This window comes from Callospermophilus lateralis, chromosome 11 (assembly GCF_048772815.1).
Source record: "Callospermophilus lateralis isolate mCalLat2 chromosome 11, mCalLat2.hap1, whole genome shotgun sequence".
Lineage (NCBI taxonomy): Eukaryota > Metazoa > Chordata > Mammalia > Rodentia > Sciuridae > Callospermophilus > Callospermophilus lateralis.
Genome location: NC_135315.1, coordinates 95,593,565 through 95,607,175, shown reverse-complemented (window position 1 = coordinate 95,607,175; position 13,611 = coordinate 95,593,565). Strand labels below are relative to the sequence as shown.

The following is a 13,611-nucleotide window of genomic DNA, read 5'->3' as shown; positions in this document are numbered from 1 at the left end:
CATACTTCAGCAAATGACAGGTAGCAAAGGGTAAGTTATTAGGTTGATCCCAAACCCTGTGATGGGATTTTAACTGATACCTTTTCAGTTGAGATTTATTTTGATACTGTAGAAAGAACCTATTCTCTAACAAAAGTTTGCTTATTCTTTTCTTTCATATAATCAACAAGTAATTTCAAGATATCCTAGCTTTCTATGATATTCCTTGATTTTACTCCCTTAAAGCTATTTTTTCTAATTATAACTTATGTAAATCAATTTCTCTTTCTTCTTCATACTCATCATTTTTTTATTCAGGAAGAAACTTCTGAGATGATTAATTTCAAAAGGGTAATTTAAGTAGATGAGTGAAGCATGCCAGAATTACATCTAAGAAGATGCCACAGAAAGAACCTGGCCTGCCAAACCAGGCTTGATTATTAGAAGTCACCCCTGCCACGGTTGCCAGCTTGCCATGCCATCCCCACGGCTAGATGCATTCTAATCTTCTCTCTGAGTCTTTGCTTTATTGGCTCTCAATTAATGTCCCAGGGAAAATGTGCAATTCATTGAGTTTCAATGAAGTGCCTGTGGACTCCTTCCAGGATCTGGGGAAAACATAGCTGGCCTCCAAGGAGTGAGTTTCAATAGTGGGTAGCCCAGTAGGGCTGATTCCCACCTCAGTTGCTATATTTTTACAATTTATATATCGTTTGAATCATACAGGAATATACAAAAATGTGTAAGATAAATGCATTTTATGTACAGGTCAAGTATATGTTAAATCAGTTCCTAAAACGTTTGGTTCTTTTACAATTTTCACTCATCTACTTCAGCTCCTGCACATTTGCTACAAACGGTTCTTAAGATTTCCCAATTATTCTTGGAGTTAGCCAGTATCCTTCCAATAAATTCCTCTTCGGATTAATTGCCTCAAGCTTTGTCTCTGTTGTTTGCAATCAAGGACCCTGACTAATAAATGTGTCTTTATTTCTTGTTCTCTCTTGTTGATATAATAAGCACTCAATTGTTGAACTGGATTGAATTGAAAGGTCTGTTGCCAAGTTCTGAAAGGCTTTAAGATTTAAGGGGACTATTGTGTATTTTATTTTTCATGCAAAGGGCTATTGTGCAATTTTTTGCTGTTGTTATTGTTGATGTTGTTCTCAACACTCTCTCACTCTCTCTCTCTCTTAAAATCTCACCTATTTCCATGACTTCATCAAATACCTCCTCAGAAATATTGCTACAAGCTCTCTCTCTACTTCATTTTTCCTCATAGTTTTTTTTTTTAATTCACATTTTCAACTACTTGATGGATATTTTAATCTCAATGTGCTGCCAGCTCCTCAAGGATACCATTTAAATATTAAAAATTTTAATTTACATCCCAAATCAGAAAAAAAGGGTAATTTAAGATGTAAAACATGGCAGAGAGTAAAATTTTTACTACATTTGTAAAACTTAGAAAACTATATTTTTTAATCTAATAAAAAATATTGCTAATGACAAAGATTACTCTTGTGAACTAATCCTGGTAAGATAGGTAAGTCATTCCACCAGAAATGCCCTGAACTTATAAAATGCCAGCTAAGTGGTTGGTCTTACCTAATGGTGAGTTTCAGGGATGAACCCTGGTAATATGCCTTGTTTGTGTTCTGACACCTAAGCATCAGTGTTGCACTGATGTTCTTTATTGAAGAAAGAATAACTAAAACAATTTTAATCATAATTTATGTTTTTATGTTTCAACAGGTAATCCATTATTAACCAGCAAAGTCAACATACTAATTAATGTCTTAGATGTCAATGAATTTCCTCCAGAAATATCTGTGCCATAGGAGACAGCCGTCTGTTAAAATGCAAAACCAGGAAAGGTATCTTACAAATAGTGTGAATCAAGAGTATATAAAACTATTGGTGGTACACCAATTACACTTGTAATTTCATTGACTTGTGAGGCTGAAAAATGAAGATAACAAGTTTGAGGTCAGCCTCAGAAATTTAGTGAAACCCTATTTCAAAAAGAGAAAAGTGAAATGTAACTCATTGGTAAAGAAACCCCGGGTTCAATCCCAGAACCCACTGCCCCATGCCAAAAAAAATGTTTAAAGACACATCATATATGTATATTTTCAACTCTAAGTCCAGACATATATACATGTGCATATGCTCATTTTTCAGAACAAGTCCTCATAAAATAAATCATAAGAGATATTAAACTTGAGTGGATTATGGTGAATATGGATGTGAAAATAATCCCATGGGAAATAAAGTTTTGATTTCCTAGCAAGTTCTTTGGATTATGCATTCTGCCATTTTTGTACTCTCTTACTGTGGCTTTTCTAAAGAACTTAACTGTGAGCAAACACTCTATGCTGATATATTGATGTGAACTTCAATCACTTTTAAATAACATAACCACTTACTTAGGTAAATTGAATGAGTTTTAATTCTTGAAATAAATTTTACATTTGAAACAATATTTTTAAAGGGCACGCTTTAAAATTTACTGTCTTTCAATTTGTGCATGTAATACTACTTAGTAGATTATTTGTCCAAAAGCTGTGCACCAGTGATATGTACTATCAATATAACTATTATATGAAATTTAAATAAAATTTAGAGCCCATGTTCACTCTAGTAACATTTCAAGTGCTCAGTAATTGTATGTGTCAAGCAGACACCATTTTGGTGAGTAAAGTTACATTTTCATAAGCATGGAGACTTCTAGATTGACTGTGTTGTCCCAATCATTCATAGATGATGTGAGGAAATCACTAAATGAATTACATTACTACATATTTTCATCATGTTACCTCAAATAAGAAATCTGCATCATTAATTTATAATAGTCACAGAATGGATTAAAACTTATCACCTTGAAAGCATCCACAATATGGATGTCTGTTTCGCTTGTTCTGCTCCAGTGTTTTTAATAGTAGATGCTACATAAGTATTTGAGCATAAATTAATTTTTTTGATAATTGGAAAATTAAAAGAAGTTTACAAAACTTCTACAAATTAAATATTTTTTCACTTTTGAAGAGCTCCACTGTGCCAAAGTATATAAAAAAGCCATTTTTTGTCTTCTGGATACTTAGGAATATCAATAATATCAGACTAATCAAAATCTTATAATGCTCCAAATGAAATTAGCCTCTGGTAACAGAGCTCTATTTAGCTCTATTTGTCTAATAAAGTAAAAGTTTTAAAATACTGATACAAGTCCATGTTACTAGAGATCAACCAGATTTTCTTATTTGTGGACAAAGTAGTGAAAAATCTGTTGTGTTCTTGCGAACTCTATATCAAAAAATATCTTTTGGGTTTTTGTGTCCTACTCCTCAATACTTATGTTCAAAGCACAGTACTGAAATGTCCCTTGAGTTTGCAGGGTGTGTGATATATTGCCATTTTCTGCTTTGGGTACCCGACTATAGTGCCCCTGGCCTACAAACCATGCATAGCAAATAGCTCTCTCTTCTGGATTATTCTTGAATATATATAAAATACATATATGGAGATATATATATATATATATATATATATATATATATATATATATATATATATACTTTTCTAAAAAGGAGAGAAATAGTAGGAAATAAGTTGGTCTTATGTAAGCCTGTGAAAATTTATGTGAGAGTTATTTTCTTCAGGGCAGTGCTATTCAAATAACGTTTCCAGATAAATGAATGTCTTTAATAGTTTCTATATGCTGTCCTAAGATGATTTTCTTTCTTCAAAAATATGTTCTTGATATTTTGTTGTTAAATATTTTTTAATTTAATAGTGGCACTAGCTAACAACATTAAGAAAACAAAATAAAAATTGACAATCAAATATTGGTCCCTAAGTAATGTACAGAACTTTTAGGGGTGAAATTCTATGATTGGAGTACATTGGTCTGAGTCAAAAAAGTTAATTTTTCAGGATATGTATCAAGATTCTTTCTAAATTATCATATTCCATTGTCTAATGATGAATTATAAAAGTCTCATTTATGACAATTATACAAGGAAAATAAATTCTGTGCAAAGAGTTTGCACTATGGTAAGAAATTAAAATTTCAAATCCAGAATCCAAAATCCCTAATTTTGTTACTAATGCTGCACTGATACATAAATGCCAATAACAACTGTGATTCATCTATCCATTATTTAGGTATCTCTCTGTGTGCCCAAATATATGGGAAGGTAAAATGTAGTCCGGAGACTGGATTTAATCAGGAATAAAAACCAGAAATAAAACAAAAATCAAAAGCATCAGTTTAATAGCATCGGCCATATGATGAATATTTTTCACAATTATGGCAGGTTACCATAATTGAATATAACGTCTTCCTCTGCCAGATTGAAATTTAGTTCAAAAGCATGATCCTCTGATCAGCACACATCCTTTGTCTTTTCCCACACATGCTTCCTGAAATTAGTCTTTCTGGCACACAGCTATTGGATATGTTGATTCAAAAGTGCCTGGAAGCCATTCTGATTTTGTTTTGTTTTGTTTTGTTTTTGGTGGAATGGAATCCATATTCTTGTGCATGCTAAGTAAGCACTCTACCACTGAGCTGACTGTCTAATCACTTAAAGCCATTGTAACTTGCTTATCTATGTAGTGAATTATGAATGTAATAGTTTGGCTCTGAGAAATTACTTTTTGATTATTTTCAAATTTAAGAGCATCTTACTGAAATATCAGGAATTTAACTAGACTATGTGCTACTTTTGGTGACAGTGAAGAACATTTTTTGAAATAGGGATTGTAATGCTTATTATGGAAATCTATATTAAAACATATTTTTGTTCCTAACCAATGAAGAAAAATTAACTTAACAACAGAAACAATATACACATTCTTTCTTTGTTTCCCATTGTTTTATACATGAAAATAAAACTCATTCTAACAAACAACAGTTATAAAATTTTGCTATTTCTAGCACTTTTAGATAATCAAATATTTTGTTTCCAGTAAGCAGCTTCATGTTTAGGCTGGAAAGAATTTAATTCATCTAATTTAAAATGCAAACAAGTACATTTTAATTTCATTTTGCTTATTAGTGAGAATTTTCAATGCTGTTAAGCTTTTCAGTTTCACATATATTGATTTAGAATTAAGCTGTTTCCTATAATTGAGCCTGCTATTAAAACCTGTAAACATTTAGAAAATTGTTTAAAAAAATTATGTGTGAGTAATTGGTCTGTTAAAATGAATTCAAAAAGTATAATTTCTGTAGCATACTTTATTAAATGGATTTATAAACCTGTTATGTAAAGTTCCTTTCAAAACTGATTGACTTCAAGTTTAATCTTAACTTTGTTTCAGATAATTCAGTCAGTGCTGCAGATCGAGATCTTTCACCTGCTGGGCAGCAGTTCTCCTTTAGATTATCCCCTGAGGCTGCCATCAAACCAAATTTTACAGTCCGTGACTTCAGAAGTAAGTATAAACACTTAAAGATTTACCTTTTTCAAGTAGCTTTTTCAAAGGGCACACATAGAGGAATCAATACTTTTCTTAAAAGCATTCAATTTTGTAAAATAAAGAAATCCACATATGAGAAATCCAACATTGCCTAAATAGTAATAAGTTAAATATTTAATCTATATGGATCTATCTAGAAGGCCAATGTATTTCCACCATACAAAGGAATGTCTCTGAATGAGCCATGCATGTAAAAAGCTACCAGACAAATTGAAAGTTGTCCCTATCAAATATATCCTTTGGCTCCCATGCATATTTCTTGTACATACAAATAGTAACTCTATAGTATCTGTTTTATTTTAATAACACTCAGTATAGCACTGGTTACTAATGTAGATATTGTAATCAGAATGATTCCCAGGCCATACCAAAATGGTTGACGCCCAGAAAATTGTACTAAACGATGAGAACTTCACCCTACTTGTATTAAATTCATGTATACAAAGTATAAAACATAATGGTTATAATATATTACTGCCACTATAATTTTAGTTATCCCCTCATATACCATGTTTACACTTACTTTCTACAACTATTCTGGCCAACATTGCTACTACTTCTGCTATTACTATTGCATGTGACACTATTATATCCACTACAAAAAACATAAAGAATACTGGATTTCAGATGCTTCTCAATGTATGATAGGATTATGTCTCCATAAACTCATCGTAAAGTTGAAAATATACTAAATTGACATTGCATATCATATACCTACCCTACTAAACATCAGGGATTAGCATATCCTATCTTAAATGTGTTTAGAACAGTTTGTTAATCTGCAGTTGGTCAAAATCATCTAACAGATTGTCTATATTAGAATAAAGTTTGGAATATATCATGAAATTTTTAAATATCATACTAAATATGAAAAGGGTAACAATTTCATACTATGGGTATGCTTTCATACAACATATGGACTAAAAATATTTAACCATGAAGTTGGGAACTGTCTATATTAAGGTTTATGTGTTCTGTATTAAGTAATTGCAAATTATAGTTTTGCTTTTTGCCTTTTTGTTTGTTTTTGTTTTTTGCTTTAACATTTTTATCTCTTAATTTTTTTTTTTTGATTTTATAAATAAAGTGACCACTGGAGTTTAAACTTCAGGGGCACTCGACCACTAAGCCACATCCCCAACCTTATTTTATATTTTATTTAGATACAGGTTCTTACTGTGTTGTTTTGAGCCTTGCCTTTGCTGCGGGTGGCTTTGAACTTGTAATCCCCCTGTCTCAGCCTCCTGAGCCACTGGGATTACAGGTATGTGCCACACTGCTCCTGGCTTCAAAATTTCTATATGCTAAAAAATAAGAATTAAAATGCCAATTTTTATAATATTGGGTAGTGAGAAGCTAAAGTTTTAATAAATTCTGTTTCTAGAACTAAGTACTTAAATTATATGGGATGATAATGATGGTGATTATTGGTAGACGCCCAAGGATGTTTTGAGAAAACTGGGTTTGCTTTAAATAATTAGAAAAAGAAATTGGAGTACCCATGTATTGTCACCAAAGAAAGTTGAGTGAGAATGACTGAAGAACAGCTGTACATGAAACAGCACCCCAAAGTTGAAGGATTTTATGAATAAAACAACCACATGTTTTATCATGAAAATGGTAACACTTCTGAGAACAGAAGTAGACAATATTTATAGTTTTCAGTTAGAGCAACCCATCTAAAATAGAGCTGTCCAAAACAAATCAGGTCATTATGTTCACACTATTTATAAATAAGCTAAAGGTATAGTAATTCAAATAGAGTAATTTTATAAGTCATTTAAAAGTTTATGCAACAGTACAACATGTTCAGATTTTCATTTTGGGAAGCTCAGTCTTATGTAATATGGAAAAGACATGAGAGGGAGAAAAGATAAGTCCTTGCACCTTTGCATTATCGTGTGAGACTGGCTGTGAAGATGAAGACAAGAGGATGGAGAAAGAATTCATAGAGCCCAATGCAGGATGCCCTTGGTTTAATTCATGAATATAATGCAGACAAATCAGATTTCCAGATCATAAGATTGACGCTCATATCACTTACTCACTCTGAGTATCTGCTATGCCCCCCTAATTCATCTTTGTTGGAAGACCAAGATAATCATGATAATATGGACCAGACCCTCTGGTCTCAGGAGCAGTGTTTGCTTATAGACTGCACATATACCTGCTACAGAATTTAATGTCAATTATTGCTCTTCTTTATTGCAAGCTATATTTGTACACTTTTTAGGGTACAGAAAATGTTTTAAGTGGGGAAATGAGGTTTACTGTATCTTTTTTTTTCTCACTATTGACAATGTACAATTTTCATGCAATCTATTTTCAAAAAATAATAAACTGAAAATAAATATTTTAAATATCCCAAAAGATTCTAGACACTGTGGTGCATTTCTGTAATTCCAATTGTTCAAGAGGATGAGACAGAAAGATCACAAGTTTGAGGTTCTGCAAACTAGCGAGACCCGTGTCAAAATAAAAACATAAAAGGCTGGGGAAGTAGCTGGGAGGTAGAACATTCCTGAGTTCAATCCTCAGTGCTGCTACACAAATAAACCTATTAATTATTTTCACTCAGGTTACAACACTTAATCTTTGTTCCTTTTCCTCAGATTCATGTAGAAAAACATCAAGTGCTGAAGATTTTAGCATTGCTTTGACTAGTCTCCACTTTTCTATCCTTATTGTCCCCACAATCATTTGACACGTAAATTTAATTGGGAGTATCCTAGTAGACACCTGGCATTTTAAAGTTTTGTTTCTCAATTTTAAAGTGTTATGTGTGTAATAATAACAAAGTAATCATACCAAAACAAACCCTGATCTTATCACATGTATACTTTGTTCATCAAGGTACTCCATTTTTCAGTAACTTCTGTTGGCTCCATTGAGTATCTACAAACAGTACAATGTAACATAATGGAAATGATAACATTTTTAACAGACTTATATTTAATTGAGTAATATATTTTTCTAATTTTTTAAATCTATTTTCAAGTAGGAATTATGAATGTTAATATATTGATAAATAATAAACTACATGTCAATTTATTTGTAAAAATGAAACATTTGGGGGAGTTTATTGGAAATAATAATGAAGAGTTTTCAAATAAACTAAAATTTATGCTTTCATGAATAGAAACATATAAGAAAAGAGCAAATGAATGCAAAATAATATTTTCAATTGAAACATTAATTAAATTTATATGAAATGGAATTTTGGTGTCTTTTATTTCTACAAATATCACTATTATTAATTTTATTCAAGTTAAAATGATTTTCCTTTGTAATTACATTAAAGTGGTAATAGTTCATGATTTTCACAAATTGTTATGTATTTTTACATTTATAATTGGAATGTATTTTTCCATCTCTCTTTTTTTTTCTGATGTGCAAGAGTGAAAACATTTAAATACCTACACATGCATACACACACACACACACACACACACACACACACACACACACACACTCATACCTGCAGTTGTCTGTTGGTATGTTAAGGATTAATTCCAGGACTGTAACACCCATAGAGTCCAAAGTTTTCAGAAATACAAATTTCTTATAAAGCATTTCATAGTATTTACACATAATCTGTGCACAGCCTTCTGAAAAATTCAAATCATCTCTATGTTACTTATTATACCTAACACAATGTAAATGATACAAAAATAAACAGTCAATTTTACTCTTTATGTATAGCAATGGAAATTTTTTTCCATTGCTTGTTTTCTCAAATTTTCAATCCATGGCTATGGAATGTGTGAATATGGGGGGTCCGTATATAAACATGTTTATTTGTTTATGTATAAATGATCCATGTAAAACACAGGAAAAATCACAAGTTTAATCTGAAAGAGTCAATAGATTTTTTAAAAAATATTCTTTTTAGCTGCAGATGGACACAATACCTTTAATTAATTAATTATTTTTTTATGTGGTTCTGAAATAGAACCCAATGCCTCACATGCTAGGCAAGCAAGAACTCCACCACTGAGCTACAACCATAGCCTCCGTCAATAGATTTTTAATGAATTTTAAAGAATAGATTCTTATATAAGATATTCAACAGATTAATGCTTTAATTTTTTTGTTATGCTAATATGTGTGGAAATATTCTTTTCCTCAATGATATTTTCATATAAGAAAAGAAAAAAGAGTAACCCAACGACTTCTTTTCTCATAAAACATTCTGTATTTTTTTCCAAATACGAAAGCTAATTCTTGCAGCAGACAAGATTAGTGTTTCCTCCTTCTTTAAGGATTATTTTTCTGGCAGCTTTCATGATGATATATGACATAAGTAATATAAGGTTGCATTTTACCAATTCAAGAAGGTCTTCTTATACTTAGTGGATATCAACTTAAAGAATTGAAGTGAAACTCACAGTAACCATGTTATCTGAATGTCCTGTTTTGTAGACAGCACAGCTGGAATTGAAACCAGAAGAAATGGATACAGCCGCAGACAGTAAGAGTTGTATTTCCTCCCTGTTGTAATAGAAGACAGCAGCTACCCTGTCCAGAGCAGTACAAACACAATGACTATTCATGTTTGTAGGTGTGACTCTGACGGTACCATCCTGTCTTGTAATGTGGAAGCAATTTTTCTGCCTGTTGGATTGAGCACTGGCACTTTAATTGCAATCCTACTATGTATCGTTATACTTTTAGGTTAGTTTCAACATTGATCAAGTTCTCCCTCACACACTCCTATGTCTCTATCTCTGTCTGTCTCTCTCTCTCTTTCTTGAGCGGGCATGCTCTCCCTCTCAGTTTATCATGTAAATAGATTTTCGTTCAGTGAGCTGTCACTTCTTGTTATAATTTATCTATATTATAATATTTTATGAGATATATTTTTTATTTAATCCCTCATAAGTCACATAATTTAAAATATAAAACTGGATTTTCAAGTTTGTGGCCTTTGCAAAATGAGATTCTCTCTAAAAATATCTATTTTTTGGCAACAATTTCTCAATTCATTTTATATTCTAGTAATTACTACAATTGAATAAAAGATCCTATAGTCTTCTAAGAAATGTACTAGGTGAACAAAAGCTCTCAAATTCTGAAAAGAGAAGAAAGAAAAGGGCAGTAAAGAAATAGAATATAAAGGAATCCCCAAATTTTATTTTCTTCAGTTAAAACTGCCTTTCAGAAGCAATTCTTCTTCCAACTTTCCCACATCCCCTCACATCAAAATTTTAACTATTCCTACTCTGAAGAAAACTGACTAAAATATCTAGGCACACAACAAAGGAAAAGGACTGAAGTAAAATGTGTTCACCATCTCTGTGATAGTGACTGTCAACCAATTTCAGGGCTTTGCCTCTCCCATCAACTGTTCAGCTTTTCTATTTCACTTTCTAATTTATTGCCATATTCACACTAGTACAGAGAGATTTCAATTTTGCATCACCTCTTTAAAATCAAATTACAACAGATACACTGCTGGGCACTGTGGGATAAGTTTGTATATGCATATTTTCCATTCAGGAAAAAATATTCTGAAAAAGATGAACACTTTCTAGTAACTATAGGATAGAAAGCAAAACTGTTAAACCACTTGTAGGAGGTAGAACATGGAGTAAGAAATTCAATGATACCTTGTGGGAACATGCCTTGAGTCAAATGTTCATGCTGTCTTGAATGATAAAGTTGTAGTCCAATTTACATGTGTATTATTAATTACATCTAAATAACTTTCATAAGCATAATGAAATATTATGTCCTTATAATTTATAATAAATAATTATTAGTATCTATTTGTGCTGTTGATATAAAACTTAAAAGAGCACATTCAAAAAAATTCTAACATCTGGAATTGAACATAATCAATTAGGTTTAAGTTCAAATCAAGTGTTCCTTTCTCATTCTGCTCATTTGTCTTGTGACTACTGGAATGCCAGAGTAATTCCATAGCAATTTAGCAGCTCTGCACTTTCCCTATGACTTAGGGAATCCCAAAACCTAGGAGACTTGTTTGATTGCCTGGGGAGAAAAAACCGAGTTTCATCATGATGAAAGAACTCTATAGTTCTATGACAAGAGTCTTCCAAACTCTTCCAATATAAGTAAAAAGGATTTTGCTCCCCTAATTATTTTTAATTGATTAAAATGAGAAGGCACATTGGGAGTGTATTGGTCTATTTGTATTGCTACCTTGAAACAGGGTAGCAAGTAACATGTCTGCTCATCATTACAAAGCCCTGAAATCTACCATGCACTCCTTCATTCTATGCTTCCTAATGCCTGCAAAATACCTGTGCTATTCTAGAGGCTGTGAATTCACTCGAACAGAGTAGTGAATATTGGCACTCTTCATCTTTCCATGGTGTCTGCTTAAATATCCACTATTCTTTGACTTCTGTAACCAATCACAGACTTCACTAGGTCTGCCATTTTCATTTCCTTTGTGAGTTGATGGGAAGCCCAAGAATTCAGTGTTACTTGATTTTCTTTTAGGTGGACTTCAGGGAAGTCTATAATAGTCTGCTTTACTGCCCTGATGACTCCTAAACCAGTTTGCATTCAGGAATTCTCTATGAGGCTTTCAGTCTCTCACATACTCCCCAGGCAATCAAACAACAGTCTCTTAGGTTTGGGGATTCTCTAAGTCATAGGGAAAGTGCAGAGCTGCTAAACTTCTCTCAAAGTCTCAGTGTACAGAAGTCCTCCCTAGGTTCCCTCCCTTCTTCCAATGCCCTGACTCTAATTTTGGAGAAAGTGAAATAACCTACTTTCATCATGATGTATTCTTCTCTACTCTCTAGTTTTATGACAAGAGTCTTCCAGACTCTTCCATTGTAAATCAAAAGGATTTTGCTCCCCTAATTATATTTAATTGATTACCTCAAAAATTATTTATTTCATTAAAAACACAAATTTCCAATTTCCAAATGAGAATACTACAATTTGGAAATTAACCATAATAATTACATCTTGCAGATGATGATAATATTTAAGTTTTTTTTTTTTTTTTTTTTGGTATCAATTCTTACAACTCTGTATGGTTAGAACATCCCCACCCCCACCCACCCCGGCATTTTTGTCAAACTGAAATCTAAAATATGGAAATATAAGGGCAAAAATGATATTTTGAATAACTGTTCTGTGGTTTCTTGTTATCATTTCCAAATAAAGTTGTTGACTTCAGACAATGAGAAAAACATAAACACATACGTGCTCCTATTGATTGTAGTGTTTTTAATCTAAGATTGGAAGCAGCATGCCTTGATCAATTTTAACTTTCTTGGAATGATAAATGGCTCATCTGCCTTCTTTTCCCCAATTGCAATTTGTCTCCTCTCAGCCATAGTTGTGCTGTACATCGCATTGCGCAGGCAGAGGAAGAAGGATACCTTGATGACCTCCAAGGAAGACATAAGAGACAACGTTATTCACTATGACGATGAAGGAGGTGGAGAGGAGGACACGCAGGCCTTCGACATGGGGCGCTGAGAAACCCGACAGCAGTCGAAGAAAACAAAATCTGCAGGGATATCAAGCCAGACTCACTTTGCCTGCCCCGCCAGAGGCCCCTGGTGGAAGACAGCACGGACATCAGGGACTTCATCCATCAGAGGCTGCAGGAGCACGACCTGGACCCTGCTGCCCCGCCCTATGACTCGCTGGCCACCTTCGCCTACGAGGGGGCAGGGTCGCTAGCCAGGTCGCTCAGCTCCATTGACTCGCTGGCCACTGATGCTGACCAGGACTACGACTACCCGGCGGACTGGGGAGCGGGCTTCAAGGTCCTTGCTGACATGTTCCATGAAGAAGAGAGCTACAACCCCGACAAAGTCACTTAGGGAGAGGCGGAGGCTAGGTGCAGAGGAGGAAAGATTTTTTAACAGGAGCAACACAAGTAGACATCAATGCGCGCACACACACAGGCTTTATAATGCAGGATTCTTTTGACGATCTGGTTTCTAGCAAGTGGCTGTATTTATCACACTGTCAGTTTTGGTTTATTCTGTTGTCACAAGATAAATCCTATAATATGTACTTGCTTTGTTTTGTTTTGTTATTTCAGAAACACGCTGAGACAAGCTCAGGCCTATTAAATACGATTTACTGACATGACAACCTACAACGAAGATAGCTATGTGGCATCACGGTGGAAGAGTGTTAGATTTTTCT

General features: G+C 33.3%; 1 pseudogene; it reads left to right on the top strand.

Moving 5' to 3' along the window:
* LOC143410708 (cadherin-12-like) overlaps positions 1–13,280 on the top strand; it is a 78,831-nt pseudogene extending 65,551 nt beyond the window's left edge.
* The last annotated feature ends 331 nt before the right edge of the window (positions 13,281–13,611 follow it).